This window comes from Ambystoma mexicanum, chromosome 3q, assembly GCF_040938575.1.
Source record: "Ambystoma mexicanum isolate Mex_15411 chromosome 3q, UKY_AmexF1_1, whole genome shotgun sequence".
NCBI lineage: Eukaryota > Metazoa > Chordata > Amphibia > Caudata > Ambystomatidae > Ambystoma > Ambystoma mexicanum.
This window is the reverse complement of record NC_090926.1, coordinates 124,101,911-124,122,126: the sequence shown is the minus strand read 5'-3', so window position 1 is coordinate 124,122,126 and position 20,216 is coordinate 124,101,911.

Here is a 20,216-nt window from a genome sequence, read left to right as displayed (position 1 = left end):
CTGGACAGAACGAACCCGGAGAGAAAAGGAAAATACATGCTGAACCGGGAGAGGGACCTTGGCCGGGAGATTGAGATGGAGGACTGGGATAAGATTTGGGAGAGACTACACAAGAGCATGCAATGTATCTCAAACAGGGAAGGAGGTTATAAACTCTGTTACAGGTACTATGTCACCCCAACCTAACTGAACAAATCCAACCCTGTAATTCCCCCAAATTGCTGGAGGGGGTGTTTATCCAAGGGCACTCTATTCCATTTGGTGTGGTCCTGTCCGAAAGCAGAAATATACTGGTGGGAGGTGACAAACCACATAAAGGAAATCACCGGACTTGCATTCCCGTGGGATCCCGGAATTATACTCTTGGGGGAAACAGTGGGAGGGGAATTCCCACTAATGGGACAGGCCTCTCGGCTCCGGACACATCTCCTATTAGCGGCAAAGGTAGCAATGGCTCGACTTTATAAACACATTTCGGCCCCTCGGTCCCACTGTGGTGGTCTAAGTGTTGGGAAATTGCGGTGGCTGAAAAGGTAACAGCCATTCGCACAGGGAACCTGAACTCCTTCCTGAATACTTGGGCGCCCTTTATGGACTATTCCGAACAATTCCTGAGCCTCACCAGAAGACCTCTGTTTACCAGTTGGCTACAAGGCTGAGCTGAATGGAAGGTTGAGGAGAGGGACGAGCGTACAATCATTTATACCGTGCACTTCTGCCGCTTGCCATGTTATATTGACTGTAATGTTGCAAAATGCTTTGTTGTTGACAATGCGTTCATTTCAGAATATTCCAGTAAAATGTTTAATTGAAAAAATAAATTCTCTGAGAAAAGTACAGACTCAAGGCCAACTTCAAAGTACTAATTGACATTGGACCATTGAGGTGATGATGGATCACATTTTTAATTTGTGGGAAGCTGGTATCAAGACAAGCTCACCCGCACCTGGTTGTTCGGTCTGCGTGCTGCTCACGTATGTGGAAAATTACTGACGGGGTTAGTAGCCAACCAATTGTAGGGGACCACGTAGTTGGGGGTCCTATAGTTTGTGTAGGCAATGGGACGTCGTACATTTAGTGACGTTCATAGTGGCCATTTGTAGGGGAGGGCTTAGTTGCCCCACCTGATGTTAACTATCCTATTACCTCTCCCATTACTCCATACAGATATAGAACCTATATTAGTCATTTCACTTAGAACCAATCTCACTTCCCGATAGGTTTCTGTAGTTTGCCACTTAGGAGGACGTTGGTAATGACGCAGGTCAACATGTCAGCTATGACCAATTATGGGTATGAGAACCCAACTTTTTAATGAAGTAGTTAGAGTTAGAGTATCGAGCGATTGCTGATGTTCGTTGTACTTCCTGTTTTAAGATACTTGACATTAATACAGACGAACTTTGCCTAACTATTTGTTTCGTCTTGATTATTGATGTATGAATAAAATCTGCCTCCCCATCTATCTCCAGGGTACCGCTACTCACCTTAAAGGGCTGGAAGCCTCCAGTTCACTTGTTAGTAGAGATTGATGGTTAGATAAGATACCATTGGCCGTCGACATAAGTAATTTTTGAGTCTCTGCAATATCGCACAACCTTTGCCATTCGGCTGACAGGACGTGAAGCTCCCTGTAGATAGTGGTTAGAATAGGTAAAAGAGGCGGTAACGAAGGTGGTGATCCCGAGGGTCTGAGGACGAAAAATGTGCGAACGGTGAGTGAAGAGACCAAAGAGTGTGGAAAAGGGATGCATGCGTAGTAAATAACAGAGAGTAATGGAGGGAAGCGGGATAAAATATAATGCAAGAGTAAGAGTGTAATATATATGTATATGGGAAACAAGATATTTATTGACATGAGTGTGGCCAAGTAATATGTGAGGAAAAATAGTCGCAAGTGTAGCCACGCTATGAGGATACACCCTGTTCCTAGGCTTTAAAGAGCGCTAGCAGAGGCTTTAATTCATAGCCCTTTTATGTGGGACATATAGGAGATAAGAGTGGTTAAAGACATTCTTGAAGGAATTAGCTTAAGTTCCAATTGTAGCAGATCTAGAGGGTAAGACGAGACTTAGAAGAAGATCGTGAGTAGTACGTACATCTGACCCTTCAAGTCTGTCTGTTTTGTTTTATGTGATTGTAAGGTGTGATGACGTCAGAGTTGAACATAAAAATGGTTTAAGTAATAGAAAAACGTGATGTTGAGATGCGAAAATTAATTGTTTTAAGATTGAACTTTGATGGTTGTTTTTTAGCAAGATTAAAGTTAAAAATTGTATTCTGACGGGATTGGACCTTGCAACGGTTGGTGCTCGCTCATAAGTGTATTTTGATTGAGATGTAAACTGGAAACTGTAACTAAAGCATAAGTGAGTAGTAGTAAAGACAAAAGTGAAGGTTAAAAATGGAAGAAGTTATGCCATTAGTGCATCTTTGCAAACAGCTACCAAAGCACACGCTTAAACTTAAAAGATACAGCGCAGAATGGGTTAAAGGGACCGCAGACAAAATGTTCATGCCATGGCCACAAGGAGGGTCATTATCGAGAGCAGTTCTGCAGCACATGACGACATATTTGCATGCTGCGTACACAGGAAAAAAGTTAGAAAAGCGCCTAGCGAGTTTAGCGAGTCTAGCGAGTCTAGAGCTTTGGAAAATGTATGAACACGAAAAGGAGGAGAAGCCTCCTTTAGATTAGATACTCAATATATGCAAAGAGGGGGGTGAAGAGCCTTCTGCTCTGCCCGCCCCGTCTGAAATAAAAAGACAAAACTAAGAATAACAAAGGGTTATACCCATTAAGAGAATTTAAAGCAGCGACGGGATATAGCAATCCGTCATATGAGTCAATTACGCAAAGTAGTGATGAGGGCCCAGAGAAAGATATAGAGAAAGATGTAACCTCCAAAGTCCCAAGGGACAAGGAGAGACGTGATAAGGAAAGAAGCAAACAAGAAAGCACATCTCTAGATATAAGGAGAGAAATAAAGTGATGGAAAGGAGACAAGGACAAAACTGATGCGATAGCGCTCCTACAGAACGAATGGCTGGGAGGTCAGATTTTACTTAAATTTGATGGGAAAAGTATTGAAGATGTATGACAAAGAGGAGATCAAGACGAACAAGATAGAAAAGAAAGAAAGGGAGGCACGATTGAAAGATGAAGGAGCAAAAAGAAAAGATAGACAAAAACGAGAACAGGTATATCAAGATGAGCAGGCTAAAAAACAAGAGAAAGCAGAGGAGCAAAGAAAACACGACAATAAAAAGAGAACAGCCGATGAACAGGAAAGGCTAAGAGAAAAAAGAATATAAGATGATGAACAGGAAAGGATAAGAAAGAAAAGAATACAAAGATGAAGGGATGAGGAAATACAAAGGGCATATGAACTAAGAGATATGAAAAAGAAAGAGGAAGATAGAGTAAGACAAGAAGCGAGAAAGTGCAGAGAAGTCGATGATGACATGGAACGTAAAAGAAGACAGAGAGCACGTGATCTCGAATATTTGGAAAGGGAAGTAAGAAATCCCAATCCACGGGTAGCATGGGAAGACATAGAGGAATTCTTTCCTGAGTCTGAGTCATTACAAGGCACGTCTAGAGCAAATCTAGAAGACGAGTTTGACTCACAAGCATTGGGGACACAATTGATAAGGTATACCACGAAATGCAAGCCCAGAAAGAATCACAAGGGAAGGGAAAAAATTATCCTCTCGAGAGCACTCAGTTGTATGACACGGAGGAAGCCTCCTGTAGTGTGAGACATAAAGAGAAGTCTTTAGACAGACTAACATTACATAGAGATGATGATGAGAGAAGTTGCACGAGTTGGGCACAAGAAGTATCAGACGAAGAAAGGGAAACCTTCCTGAGGGAAGAGAGAAGTGATATATGTGGTCCAGAGGGGTGTTCGCCTATGGATAAGGGAGCAAGATGGTCAGATTTAAAAATACCTATATCTAGGGCACCAGAGCAACTAACACAGTCAGTCCGACATAAGAGGCAACCCCATGGTCAGAGGGGGGAGTCCCCGCCTTATGTAAGCAGGCTAAGATCATTGACAGGTAGACAGCTATGTGGGAATGTTACTCCAGCGGTAGATAGGCAAATGGTGAAAGATGAGAATGAGTTTGGAGCATCACAATTCCCCTTGTTGGAAAAGGGAGGGGCCAGGCTACAATATATACCATGGCCCCAGATGGACAGAGAACATTTAAAATGTAAACTCCCTGGAAAATGGATACATGAGTTAGAAAAATGACAGGAGGGAATACATCAGCTATAGGGGATATAAAAGGTCTACTAATCACCATACTTGGTGAGAGCGCTGATGACGTATGGACATGGGCAGGTTACCCTGGTGTGACTACAGTCAACACTGCGCATGATGGAGCACCGTTTAACAATTGTAGAGCAGCAATTTTGAAAGTGCTTCGAGTGCTATATCCGGACACGTCTGATATGGGAGCTATAAGGACGAGAAACATGAAGGAAGGAGAGGACCCGTTTATTTACATTCAAAGTTTTCAAGACGCTTGGGCGCTTGAAACACGTGAAGCTTGGGGGAAGTCTATACTTGTATTTTATCATATATTATGCCAAGGGCTGCCAGAGCAAGTAAAGAAGCAGCTCAAGAAATTAGTGGGGATTGAAGCAAAACCGTGGTTGGAAATCCAGTTAACCATTGCACATTATTGCAGACTCCTGCAGGAAAAGAATTCAAAAAGGACAATGCATGAAAATTTGAAGAAGCAAAATTAGTTCAGAAAAAACTATCCAAGTATGCCATTGAAGGGGCAATGTTAACTAACGTGGGCAGATCAAATTCGCAGCAGGTAGTGAACATGCCACAAGTAAATTACCAAAGACAGTTTGATCAGACAAATAATGGATATGCTCCATGAGGAACGGTATATCGAGGGAGAGGTTGGCAAGGTAATCAAGGGTATTGGCAGAATAAACAGGGAGGATTCCAGAATATGCAAAATGGTAATAAGAACATACAATATGGGCAAATGGGGAGGCAGCCACTTGTATGTTGGACATGTGGAATGACAGGGCACATAGCTTGTATGTGTAGAAGCCAAGGGATCATACAGAATGATCCGTTTTCAACACAGGGAATGCCAAATCCACCTGCATATTTGCAGCAGAGCAGAAATGGATTTGCGCAAGATCAAACAGTGCAGCAGCAAGCGCCGAGAGTGTAGCAAGGTTTGCAATCACAGCAAGTAACAGGTAATCAACCGCAAGGACAATCGCAGCAATCTCCTATGCAACTTCAGCAGAACACAAACACAGAACCGTCAATGACGCGTAGAATAGGAGGTGTTACTGTTGATGGAGGAAATCCATTCAGGTGTGATGGAGTGAGACTGTACCTGAAATAGGACAGCTCACTGGGAGAACTGATGTGTTCAGTCCTATCTATTACACTGAATCCTCATGAGGAGCCAAGGGTAGACGTAATTATAGGCGGCAACGCTTTTTCTTCTTAGTGGACATGGGTGCAACGCGCTCGTGTATACGTGAGGGGAAATTTCCAAAGTCTGGCGATGCAATGAATACTCAGGGCTTTACAGGAGCAACAAGTCGAGTTCCTTTCACAGGAGAATTACTAGTCCCCATAGGAGAATACAATATGAAAGTGCCACTGCTTTATTCGAGGCAAACACCTGTCAACATATTAGAACGAGATTTAATGACGAAAATGAATATGACCATTTCGTTTACAGAAAAAGGCATAGTATGCTCAATACCAGGAATGCACTACTTTAACGTGTGCAAAATGATTAGGGCATATGCAGGGCAAATAGCGCCCAGAGCGATACCATTGGAACCCTAAGTGTTCCATTATGGGATACGTGTTTTGTTAACATGGCTGCCAAGTCTAGTAGGCAGAACCATGAGAATACCAGATGAGTTTCTATTTAGACCTCAGAGACCTATGGACGAAGAGGAGGGGCACATTTTCCCCTTGGACATAGAAGCAGCTATAGTCCGAGGAAATATGGCTTTACTTAATGCTACTGATGATAAAGGTAGACGATGGAGCATAATAATTGCCATTGACGAAGGCTGCAGAGTGACTGACGTCACTGATGAGGACATGTTTGGTGATGACATATCTGATGATTTTGTGATATTTGAAATGTGCGTTACTTATTGGGTCAAGGCAATGAAGAGAGAAGTTCCGATGATAGCAAAGAAGCGTCCTGAATATTTTGATGAAGATTTGGTGAAAGTGCCAATTTCATTAGAGACTACTGGCCCCTATGACGTAGGTTTACAGAAAGGAGTTGGGGAAGTGAAGATTAAATTGAAACCAGGAGCAATTTTACCTCGAGCACGACAATATCCCATGTCTAGAGAGGCAGATGAAGGCCTTTTTAAGATGATTTCTGCCATGATGGACCAAGGTATTTTAGTGACGCCAGAGTCACCATGTAATACGTCAATTTACCCAGTGAAAAAAGGGAAGTGGGTGTCTTGGAAACTAGTGCAAGACCTTTGCCCAATAAACCAAATTGTAGAGGCCGAGTTCTCCCTAGTCCCGAAACCGTCTACTATTTTATGTAATATACCTGTTGAGGCACGATATTTCACAGTGATTGACTTGAAAAATGCGTTTTTCTCAATCCCATTGCACAAAGACTCACAAGATTTGACATCATTTACTTTTAGACAAGTGTGATTAAAAAGCACAAGGCTGACCCAGGGGTACTGTGACTCCCCATCAATTTTTAACAGAGTCCTTAAGATGGACTTGAGCAATATTGCTTTAGAAAGTGTTGTGCTGCAATAAGTAGATGGCATTTTAGTTTGCAGCACCACAGAGGAAGAGTGCAGACGCGATTCTGTTCAGCTGATGATTATCCTTGCTGACAAAGGTTGCAAAGTTGACAAGTAAAGTTACAATATTGTCAACAAGAAGTTTTGTATATAGGCCAATTGATTTCACATGAAGGAAAGAAGGTCACCCCTGAAAGAGCTGAGACCATTTTAAAAACAGCTAAGCCACACACGATAAAACAAATGCAGAGTTTTCTAGGACTATGTAATTATGTCAGGGCATGGGTCTTAGATTACAGCTCGTATACGAGGCCCCTTTTACAGGCATTGAAAAAAACACAGGCAACGAAAGAAACAATCGTGTGGACTGGGGCAATGGAAGAAGGTTTTGACAAATTGAAAAAAGCAATCTGCACAGCCCCAGTTCTAAGGATCGCCAATTATGCAGAGGAATTATTTTTATTCTCGCATACAGATGGTACTTTTATGACAGCAGTACTCACACAGAGAACCACTTTGGGGTACAAGCCCCTTGCATATTACAGTGGAATTTTGGACCCAGCAATGAGGGGTCACTTTCCATGCGAACAAAGTTTGGCAGCCGTCGCGTTCACAATAGAAAAGGCTACAAGCATAGTGATGGGATGCTCCATGACATTATTTGTTGAACACGCATTATTTGCCATTTTAGAAAAACCAAAAGGCACGCTGACTACTCAAAGGGCTTCTGCCTATGAGGTAATTATATCAACTCCAGTGATTAAAATAGTTCGATGTAAAATAGTTAATCCAGCTATGTTCATAGCTGAGCCAATCACCGAAGGAGAGCCTATACACGATTGTGCAAACTATGAATAGTTCTGTGATGAGCTCCCTAGAGTAAAGGGTTTTCAAAGATGGATCAAATGATGGGCAAAGATATACAGGTGCCGCGGTAGTGAAACATCTGGCAAATGGAGAATTTCGAGTGCTCGTGAGTACTTCTTACAATCTCTTTCAACACCACACCTTTTCTTATGCCAGGAATGGTACTCACGAATCTTCGGGTTTTATCGGAAGGTTTGTAGAGGAGAGAGACGTCCCGCCGGGAGTCCAGAGACCGTGAGTAGTACTCTGTGCACCAAGGGGGCCACCCCCTCGGAAACCCTCATGGGGAAGAAAACCCAGAATCAGACAGGTTCCGATTGTGTAGAATGGTAGTCCACAGGATCAATGAAGAAGTAGAGTAGTAAGCTTGCTGTTCAATTGAAGACTGGATGCGGAATACGAGTAATCCAAGGTAAGTTGCTGAGGAGGAACCCAACAATGTCAGGAGAAGTGAACTGACACTCGAGAGACGAGACTCCGGAGGTAGAAGAGGAGAAAGAAACAAAGTGACAGCAGGAGGAGAGGAGCCGAGGGTAAGAGAGGCCGACGGCGGAAGGAGGAAAGGAGCAGAGAGAGGTATGTAAAACAGAAGCAGCGAGCACAGCAGTGGCAGACGCCGGAGCGGAGTAAAAGATGCCGAGAGGGGCTAGGAGCAGCTAACACGGCAAGCCGTGTCGAAAAAGAAGCCGCGAACGGCCAGAGTTGGCAGACGCCGAGCGGAGGAAAGGCGCTGCGAGCAGCTAGCACGGCAAAAGCCGAGTGGGGAAAAGAGCCGGGAGGCCCGGGGCGGCAGAAGCCGAACTGAAGAAAGGGAAATGAAATTCGAGTGAAAGGACTGCAGGAGAGCACAGAACCAAGAGTTAGAGAGCAATGCATACACGGGAACGAGTAGCAACGCAGAGTGTGTTAGTGATTCAGAGTATAAGTAGGAGTGATCACGCTGATATCTGAGTGCGAGAACTAGACCTGCACTGTTAGGTAGTGGAAACATGATCCAACAGGCGCCATCTTAAATTCCACTGGGTGTGCCGAGGATGGTGAATCTTCCAGTGTTTCCAAAGACCTCTAGGGGTTTTCCTAACAGTATGCCCCTCCCGTGGGGTGGAAGGTCCGGGTTTCCACGGTTGAGACCTGTGGAATCGGCGCACCAATGTAGGTGCATGAACTGCAGAAGCTGGTTCCCAAGTCCTGTCAGAAGGTCCATAACCTTTCCAATCGAGGAGATATTGAAGAATTCCCCGATGGTATCTGGAGTCCGCTATGGCCGATACTTCCTATTCTTGTCCTTCAGAGGAGTCAATAGGCAATGGTTTGTTTCTATCTTGCCTTTGGAACCTGTCTGAAACATTGGCCTTTAACTGAGAGACGTGGAAGACATTATGTATCCTAGACCAAGAAGGAGGTAACTGAAGGCGATATGCCACCTTCCCTACTGCTCCGGAAACCGTAAATGGACCAAAGAATTTGGGGGACAGTTTAGTAGGTATCAGTCTTTTTGGGAGGTATCGAGGGGGTAACCATACCAAATCCCCTTGATGGTAAGTGGGTTCTTGGGATCTTCTCTTGTCAGCTTGTTTTTTAGTCTTTTCTTGTGTTTCCTTGAGAGCTGTACGGGCCAGGGCATGTCCAGACTGAATGTTGGCCACCAATTCTTCTACTGCAGGAGACTTGGTAATTCTGGGAGGAGTGGTAGGGATTATTACAGGATGATATCCGTAGGTACAGTAGAAGGGAGACATTTTGGTAGCAGAGTGTTGAGAGTTGTTGTATGCTATTTCCGCATAGGGAAGTAAGTCGTCCCAGTTGTCTTGGGTAGCCGAGATGAAGCATCTAAGGTATTGTTCTAAAGACTGGTTCAGCCTCTCTGTCTGACCGTTAGATTGTGGATGATATCCAGAGGTCAGATCTCGTTGTATTCCTAAGGATTGGCATAAATTCTTCCAGAATGTCGATATATATTGTGGTCCCCTATCGGAAATGATGTTTTTGGGGGGTCCATGCAATCGGAATATTGTCCGTAAGAAACAGGAGGCCATCTGAGCTGCTGTTGGGAGTTTTTTCATGGGAATAAAGTGTGCCATCTTGTTCATTGAATCCACAGTCACCATTATAGTGGTATTATTATTCGAAGTTGGTAGGTCTACAATAAAATCTGTAGAAATCTTTTCCCAAGGTTGGTCGGGTAGAGCGGGTTGGACCAGTTTTCCTACTGGGAGCCTCCTTGGTGTCTTTTCTCGCAGACAGATGACACACGAAGAAACGTAGTCTTTAACGTCTGCAGATAAGGTGGGCCACCAAAAATGACGGCTGATCAGTTCTTGAGTGTTGGCTATTCCTCTGTGACCTGCTACTTTGTGATTGTGGCACATGTGCAATACTTGCTGTCTTAGGTTTTCTGTAGGCACAAACAGACTAGTGTGATAGTAATATAGACCATGTTCTTCCTGAAGCTGGTAGTTCTGGATATCACTATCCTTTATGTTTTTCCATTGACTGCGGACATCTTGGAGAAATGACGAGACTACAAAAACAAAAGTAGTTTGCGGAAATATCTTCTCCTTTACTGTACCGTCTTCTGTTTGTAGACTGCGAGACAAGGCATCAGCCATTTGGTTACAGGTGCCTGGAATGTGGGTGATCTGAAAGTCAAAAGAAGGGAAGAAATAGGCCCATCGGGCTTGGCGGCTGTTTTGGCACTCGAAATTCTGAAGGACTTTAAGGTTCCTGTGGTCGGTTCTGATAGTTACGGGATGTCTTGCTCCTACCAGAAGATGTCTCCATTCTTGGCATGCCTTCTTAATGGCGAGCAATTCCTTTTCCAGAACCGTGTAGTTTTGTTCCGAGGAAGTCAAGGTTTTCGACATATAGGCAATGGGATGCTCTTTGCCGCTAAGAGAAGTCTGTTTCAAGACCGCTCCTATAGCCGAATGAGAAGCATCAGTCTCTAGAAGGAATGGTTTGGTTTGGTCCGGCAATCTAAGGATGGGAGCGGATGAAAAGGCAGACTTAAGTTCGTCGAAAGCTTGTTGTGTCTCCGTAGACCACACGTATTTCCTTCCTTTCTGTAGAAGTGTAGTCAATGGCTTGATGACTTTGGAGAAGTTGGGTATAAATTTCCTGTAGAAATTCGCAAAGCCAAAAAACCTTTGGATTTCTTTGACTCCTTGGGGAGCCTTCCAATGCAAAATGGCTTGTACCTTGTGGGGGTCCCTGGAAGCCCCTTCTTTGGAAAGAATAAAGCCCAAATAAGGAATCTTTTCTTGATGAAACGAGCATTTCTCTAATTTGGTGAAAAGGTGATTGTCTTGTAGGCGATGTAGCACCTCTGAAACATGAGAAATGTGCTCCTGTAGATTGGTAGAAAAGATCAATATATGGTCAAGATATACGATCAGTGAATGAAGTAATAAATCTGAAAACAAGTGGTCAACAAATCTTTGGAAAACTGATGGAGCATTGGCCAGGCCGAAAGGCATAACGTGATATTCGTAATGCCCAAAAGGGGTGCGGAATGCCGTCTTCCATTCGTCTCCGCTTTTGATCCGAATTAAATGATAAGCGCCTCTCAGGTCCAGTTTGGTGAAAATGGAGGCACCCCTTACCGCTTCTAAAATATCTTGAATCAAAGGCAAGGGATATCGATCCTTGTAGGTGACCCTATTTAATCCCCTATAATCGATGCACGGTCTCAGCTCCTTGCAGTCTTTTTTCGGTATGAAAAACAAGGACGCTCCAGCAGGACTTTTTGATTCAGTGATAAGTCAGTTGCGTAGGTTTGTCTGAAGATATTCCTTCAGGGCTTCCTTTTCGGGATTAGAAAGGGTGTACATCCTTCCAAATGGGATCTGAGCGTCTGGCAGGAGATCTATACTGCAATCTTCTCTCCGGTGAGGAGGCAGTTCCTTGAATTCCTCGTTAGAGAATACTTTACGGTACTTGTGGTAACATTCAGGTAACAATTTCAGATTTAGCACCACTGCATTAGAGTTCTGAGAGATTACAGGTGCATTGGAGGTGTGTATACCTGTTGCACCGTTATGTTGACATGTGGAGATACAGTATTCTGATCACAGAAACATTGTTCCAGCTTTCCAATTGATATAGGGATTGTGTTTAGCCAACCAAGGTATTCCCAGGATTACCCGGTAGTGAGCTGCTTTAATGAGATCAAAGATCACCTCCTCTTCATGGGAAGATATCCTCATTGTGAGGACGGAAGTATTGGCTCGTATGGGTGCAGAGGATAAGGATTCTCCGTCTACTCCCTCGACTGGGACAGGTAATTCTTTAGCCATATGGGGTATCTTGTTCTTGTAAGCCCAATCGGTATCCATAAAAAGACCCGCTGCTCTGCAATCCACAAGAGCTGGAACGTTTTCGAGGGAAACGTCATTGAATTGCAGTGTTACCGGTAAAACCACCATTTGAGTTGAATTAGCCACTCCGTTGAGGGAACTCGGAGTTCCATGCCCGTTCATGGTTCCCTTTATGAACGGGTGAAGGCGTTTCCCGAACGGCGGGGAGGGACTAGATTACAGTCCTTCAAAACATGCTTGTCCGAACCACAGTACATACAGAGACCCAGAGAGCGTCTTCTGTTTCTCTCTTCCGAGGTAAGAGGACCTCGGGTGATTCCTATTTGCATAGGTTCTTCCTCATGGGTTTGTGAGGTCTTGGCAAATTCGCTTCTTACAGCTGGAGGAGGTCCTTTGGCTTTTCCCTTCTTCCTTTCTAAGTTCCTTTCTTGGATTCGATAATCCATTTGTAGAACAAGTGTAATCATCTCTGCGAGGTCATGCGGGCGAGGTACCCGAGACAGTTCGTCCTTCAAGTCTTCGTTTACGTTTCTCCTAAAGATAGTAATGAGGGCGTCATCTGCCCAGGCTGTTTCATGTGCCAGTTGCTTGAACTGTGTGATGTACGCCAGAATTTCCATTGTTCCTTGTTTCAGGTCTAGGAGGTTTTCTTGTGCAGTGACCACTAATCAGACCCTCCAGCTTATTGCGATTTTGCGATCCCGCAAAATGCCGCGAAAACGGCTGTTTTGCGCAAAATGCCGCAAAAATGGCTGTTTTGTGCAAAAACAGCATCTTTAAAAAAAAAAAAAGTACTTTTCTTTTTTTTTTTTTTAAGTAATCTGCAAAAATTACTGTTTTGAAAAAAAGAATCCTCAGGGTGCCAGGTTCTCAACTTTTTTGTTTTTATTTACACAAGAAATGAAATCACTTGCGCACCAAAAATTGCAGCCCAATCCACAAGGGACACATGAATGGGCACATTTTATATGCGCGCCCATTCAGATGGCCTTTTTTACCTCCTTGATCAAATAAAGTGGCGTTTCTGTCAATTTAAAAGCACATCCCTCATTTCCAAGCAAGATGCACTTTTAAATGTGCAGAAATTGTAGGCAACCCAACGCGCATGGGATGTGGGGCTGCCACTGCATGACAGGGTCTTTCCTGACCCTGTCATGCATTTCTTTTAAGGCATGAACCGCTGCTGAGTCGCTTGCATTTCTGTTACTCAAACAGGATAAAAATGCATTATTTGGGTCACATTTTACAGCGGCAGGCACCTAGAGTGCCTGTCCCTGTGAAAGGCGCTGGGAGCTTGCAGAACACTGTCAGGAGAGCGATTCTATTCAAAGTACTGCCCATTTTGATGACAAAAATCTATCGAATGTTACAATTTGACCAATTTCGTCCAGTACTATTCGATCAATTTTTATAAATACTGAACATGTGTTGCGGGGGTGTCACCCGCTCCCCTTGTTTAGTATTTTTGGCCTAGGGTGGTTGCAGAAGTGTTTTCCCCTTTTTCCTCAAAATTGGAGGAGGGGACAGAAAAAGAAAGAAAATAACAAAAAAAGGACCCTGCGGAGTCGGATCCGACCCGCGTTAGAGGGACGGATCCGACCCGTGTCAGAGGGACGGATCCGACCCGCGCTAGAGGGACGGATCTGGCACCGCAGGGTTGCAGGGGAAGCGGCAGCGACCAAGCAGTTAAGTAGGGGAGGGGGTCGGGTGGTGGTGAAAGGTACATTTTGGGTTGTTTGGCTGAAGTGCAAATCAATTTGCAGCAAAATTGACTACGGTCAATTCCGCCACAAATAATTACACTTCGGTCAAACAACCCAGAACACCATTCAAGGCAGCTGCCAGCGCACAATTTGCACTACAGCTCAAGCCTGTGGAAATGCGCCGGTCACCTTTGAGAATAAGGTGACCTGCTCATTTCCAAAAATGGGTTGTCTAAAAATAGCATATCCTCCGTTCTTTTTTTAAATGCCCCATCATTTGAGGAACTGGGTCAAAATCTACATTTAAAAAAAAAAAATGGTTACACCATGAGAGAGAGGGAGAGTGATGGGTGAGATGTGAAGTGATGGGCAAGAAAGCAGAGGGAGAGCAGTGGGTCAGAGGAGGAAGTGCTGCACAAGAGAGCAGAGGAAGCAGTGATGCGGTGGGCCAGAAATCTGAGCGCGAGCAGAGGTACAGAAAGTAGAGGAAGCGGTTGGCCAGAAAGAGGCAGTGAGCTGCAGATTGAGAAAAAGGATGAGGGAAGAATGTGATAGAATGGGAGAAAAGATGCAAGATGCAGAATAAGCACAAAAGAATGAAGGACTGTATATTGAGGGAGGAATTGTAGAGTGTAAGGTGTGAGTTGGGAGTATGATTTGGAGTGTGGCAGGGGCTGGGCAGTGCAAATTGTGACTTGACAGTGTGACATAGCACGTGAGTATTTGTATGACAGAGTGAGAGGTTAAGGAATGTAAGTTGTGATGGAGAGTTGGTGAGATGTGTGTGGGTGTTTGGGGGATTGGAGAACATAGAAGGTGTCATGATGCCTACCCCCGGAGCATTAGGCCAGGCCCAGCACCCCCGGAAGCAGGCATCATGCCCTCGGGTAAAAGCCCAGCGGCCCCTTATAGGGACTCTTTGGACTCAGTCCTGGCGCCTTTGGCGCCAGGCTCATGTTGGACATCAGTGTCATGAGGGCTGGAGGCTGGAAGCTTTGGTCCCGATGGAAGCACCATTAAACTACACATTACGGCACCTCCAGCGCCGTTCTAGTAGTTACGTTTTGGAGCATTCATAACGAGGTTAGCCACGCCCCCTCAGTGCGTTGCAACAATCTTCGTTTCCTCGCTCCACTGTAGTCGTATACTTCAGTGCTCCTAGCGTTCTCCAGCCTCAGATTCCTCTTCCCTCCTGCATTGCCTTTCCCTTCTGAGTCTTATCTACTTTGTCCTCCTGACTTTCGGCTCCTTTCGTTCATTAGTATTTCTCTGTGTTACCTTCCGTTTTAATTCCTGTCCGGTGCTTGGTCTACCTTTATAACTTTTCTTTGCTTCCGGTATTTTCTGCCATCTTTACCGCCTTACCGTCTCCTATTCTTCCCCCCCCTGCCCTTTCTCCTATGCCTGGTAATTCACGATATCCGGTGTTCATACCTATCTAACTACTCGGTGAGTTTTCTCCGTAGAGATTGGGGGATCCTTTCTCTTGGCCCATTTCCCTCCTTATTCTTTCTTTCACAGTCGCATTTTCACTGTTATTTTCGCTCCGTCTGTTCGCCTACCTGAAGCCCCTCCTCCTTAGCTTCCTGTGTCACTGGCTTACCTTCCATCTGGATACCGGGTGGTATGTGAGTGCTTCCGCTCCTGGTTATACAGTCTACTTACTGGGGAAACTCCTGCCCAGCCTCTACTACGGAACATTCTAGGAAATCTCCGACTCAGCTTTGGCTTAAGTACAGTTTGCGGAATCTCAAGACCTAGACTTCGGACACTCCTCCTCTTTCGGTTTCGGAATTGAATACTACTGGGGTTTTTTATGCCGCTGGCTTTTTCCCCCATATAGGGCTGTAGAGGGAAGGTGCCATAAATTATTGCAGTCTGTTTTCTAATAGCAACCATTGTGGCGCATTCCCGAAACAGACCCTATCTCTTCTCTAAAAAAGGATATTCCAAAGAGACAACAGAACTACCCGGATTGGAATTATCCTCCAGTGAATCAGACACCGAGATACAGGTGAGCTCCACTCCTGACAGATTGCAACGCCTAAAAATGGCCACGGCAGAACAAGTCCAGGAGCTAATAAACGCTGTACAGAACTTTTCCCTCGAACTGCAGGGAGTTAAGGCAGAGAACGCTGTTCTCCGTCAAATGGCAGTCGCCAGAGAAGCCCACCAGACGGATTTACCACCCTTGTCCTTGGCAGCAGGAAAGTTTGATGGTTCACCCAAAAAGATTAAGGAATTCCTGGATGCTTGCATGATATACTTTACCTTCAGACCTACTACTTATACTCTAGATCGCACTCGGATAGGATTTCTCATATCCAACATGATCGGAAATGCCCTTGCGTGGGCAACTCCGTTGGTCACGTCCAACAATCCTGTCTTACAAGACTATAATGCCTTCACAACCCTGCTACGCCAAACCTTTGAAAGACAAGAGATTGGATTTTCTGCTGCAGAAGCCTTGTTTGATATTAAACAAGGATCGATGGACTTAATGTCTTATATTTCTACCTTCAAGAAGCTGGCAGCGGAAGCGGGCTGGCCAGACACAGTGCAATACACCGCATTCAGAAGAGGTCTGCACGACGACCTGAAAGACGAATTGGCACGAGTTCCTAGACCGCCGACATTAACCGACTTGTACACTTTAGTCCTGCAGATAGATTATCGACTCATGGAAAGACGATCTGAGAAAAGAAAAACCCGAACTCTTTCTATCCCTGGACCGTCACCTGTTTCCACCCAGGGGTCACATCGCTCTGGTGAAGAACCCATGCAGATTGGTACGACCAGGGGTCCTCTTTCAACCACAGAAAGAAACCGACGGAAGGAAAAGGGCTTATGTATGTACTGCGCGTCAGAAACACACTTCCTCAGGGATTGCCCGGAGGTTCCCCCGAGACGTCGGGGAAACGACGGACCCCGGTCTTAGAAGGAGCCACTTACCGGGGTTCAGTGGAAGGCTCACATTGTGCTCAGACGTCAGGTGAAGACGCCCGACTTATGGTCCTTCAAGTGTCACTCCAGTGGAAGAATTGTCCAAAAAAGAACGCCTTAGCCCTCATTGACAGCGGGGCGGCTGGTAATTTCTTAGACATCAATTGGGCTAAACAAGAAGGTATTCACCTGGTAAATAAGACAGAGGAACAAAAGGTGGAAGGGGTGGATGGCCGTCCCTTATGTTCAGGACCCATTGTACAAGCTGCAGTCGACATCAAGGTATGCATCTCTCTTCATCAGGAAACCCTCACCTTTGATGTGATAAGAGCAGCACATTTTCCCATAATATTAGGAATCCCTTGGCTCCGTAAACATAATCCAATCCTGATATTAACTGGTCCCTCAACACCTTAAAATTCGAATCTGAGTTCTGCTTCCAACACTGCTGCTCTTCCAAACAGACGGAAGCAACCGTTATCTCTAGCCCATCAGGAACTTCTGGTTCCCTTCGAGTTCTTAACATTCACCCCATTTTTCATGAGTTTGCTGATGTGTTTGAAGATAGAATGCCCAAAGACTTGCCCCCTCATCGGTCCGAAGATTGTGCTATCGATCTCGTTCCGGGTACCGCTGTACCCTTTGGACGTATGTTCTCTTTAACCTTCCCAGAAAAACAAGCATTGAGGACATATCTAGACCAAAACCTCCAAAACGGATTGATTCGTCCTTCCAAGTCTCCAGCCGGGGCTTCCTTATTCTTTATAGCCAAGAAGGACACGAGTGAACTACGCCCATGTATAGACTATAGGGGCTTAAACAAGATCACAGTGAGAGATCGCTACCCGATGCCTTTGATAAAAGATATCTTGGAGGCAGTTGAAGGATCATGTATATTCAGCAAGCTAGGGGTGCTTATCATCTCTTAAGGGTCAAGACTGGGGACGAATGGAAGACGGCATTTCGTACACCCTTTGGATTGTATGAATATCGAGTAATGCCCTTTGGCTTAGTCAATGCCCCAGCAACCTTTCAGAGGTTTATGGATCATCTTTTTGCTGATCTTTTATTTGTCTCAGTTATAGTATACTTAGACGACATCCTGGTCTTTTCTTGTAACCCTATTCAACATCAGGGCCATCTCACTGAAGTTATGGAACGCTTGAGACGCCATCAACTCTTGGCTAAACCGGAAAAATGTGTGATTACAGTAACTTCGGTTCCCTATCTAGGTTTTATCCTATCGGAACATGGTATTAAGATGGATCCCAAAAAGGTCTCAGCTATTCTCTCCTGGCCAGCCCCCTCTTCGGTAAGGGAGGTACAGGCCTTTTTGGGTCTTTCAAATTTCTACAGACGATTTATCGTCAACTTTTCTGAGCAAGTTCTTCCGATAACAGCTCTACTAAAGAAGGATGTTCCCTTTATTTGGAATCACAACGCAGAACAAGCGTTCCTAGGATTAAAAAAGGCGTTTTGTTCGGCTCCGATTCTCAAACAGCCAGACCAACGAAGGCCCTTCGTGGTTGAAACTGATGCATCTTCAGGAGCAATAGGGGCTGTTCTCAAACAAGAACACGATGGTAAGGAACACCCAATAGCCTATCTTTCTCGCACGCTTACGCCTAGCGAAAACAACTACTCTGTTATAGAGAAAGAGCTTCTGGCCATTAAGCAGGCATGTTCAGACTGGAGACATCTTCTCCAAGGGTCAAGACATCCGTTTGAGATTCGCACAGATCATAGCAACCTCAAAGTACTACAACAAATGGAGTGTAAGAATACCCGACAAGCCCGATGGGCTTACTTCTTTGCCCAATATGATTTCTTTATTACCTACCTCCCGGGCAGTAAGAATGTCCTAGCGGATAGTCTATCTCGTAGCCCTTCCAGTTGGGTTAATCCACCCTTTAAGGGGGAACTTTTGTTACCTGAGGTCCGAATCGTCCATACAATCTCAAGGTTTCTACAGGACGTCAAGGAAGCAACTCAGGTTGCTATACTACCTCTTTCCAAGCCGGTTCAGGAGCAATTATGCAAGAAAGAAGGACTGTGGTTCTACAAAGGAAAGCTTTTCATTCCCAACACCAAGCTACAGTCACGAGTCCTTCATTGGGGTCATGAATCACGGATCGCTGGTCACAAGGGCTTAACAGCTACTTCCGACCTGATCAGACGAATGTTCTGGTGGCCTAACATGCTGTCTGACATTAATTTATATGTAGGTTCTTGTCCTATCTGCGCCAGGAGCAAGGGTCTGACTTCAAAACCTGCTGGTTTATTGCACCAACCTAAACTTCCTATAGCTCCGTGGGCACATGTCTCTACCGACTTTGTGGTAGATCTCCCTAAGTCTCAAGGATACTCAGCAATCATGGTAACCATAGACAGCTTCAGTAAGATGGGCCATTTCTCACCGCTGAAAGGAGTGCCTTCTGCTCCGGAGATGGCACAGGTATTTCTAAAGGACATTGTCCGACTCCATGGTATCCCAGAAACTATTCTTTCGGACAGAGGTTCCCAGTTCACTTCTACCTTTTGGAAAACCTTATGTGATCTACTGGGAATAGAACGGGCCCTCACTTCAGGTTACCATCCACAATCGAATGGACAGACGGAACGTCTCAACGCCACTATGGAGCAGTATCTTCGCTGTTTTGTTAACGAACAACAAGATAACTGGGTCTCTCTCCTTCCAATGGCCGAGTTTTCGTATAACAATACCCTTCACTCGGCTATTAAAATGACACCTTTTTTTTGTGTGTTTGGTCATCATCCCCGTTCTTTTCCCTTGGATAATATCCAGGCTTCATGTCTACCCACGATAGACTCTCTCTTGGAAAACATTACCAGAACACAGAAGAACTCTCTTATCAACCTACAGGAAAGTAGAGCTCGATCTAAACATCAAGCTGATACACATCGGATCCAGAATCCTGACTGGCAAGTAGGTGATAGAGTCTGGCTCTCAACCAGATACTTACCTCGTTGGACACATCCTTCTAAATTCTCTCCCAAATATCTGGGCCCTTATACCATCACTGCTCGCATTAATCCTGTGGCTTTCCGATTGCAACTCTCTTCTCAGCTCAGCAGAATACATCCAGTCTTCCACTCTTCTCTGTTGAAGAAATTCATCCCAGACCCACACCACAGGAAAAGAAGAACCTTTCATTTAAAGGACACTAATCCCCAGACAGACGAATATGAAGTGGAGAGGATAATGGATTCAAGATACTACAGAGGTCGACTCCAGTACCTAGCGAGATGGAAAGGTTATTCTCAAGCAGAGGATTCTTGGGAACCGGTGACTAATCTCTCAGCTCCCAGATGTGTACGACAGTTTCACGCCCTCTATCCGGGTAAACCTGGGGTCGGTACCCCGAGAAGGAGGCATACTGTCATGAGGGCTGGAGGCTGGAAGCTTTGGTCCCGATGGAAGCACCATTAAACTACACATTACGGCACCTCCAGCGCCGTTCTAGTAGTTACGTTTTGGAGCATTCATAACGAGGTTAGCCACGCCCCCTCAGTGCGTTGCAACAATCTTCGTTTCCTCGCTCCACTGTAGTCGTATACTTCAGTGCTCCTAGC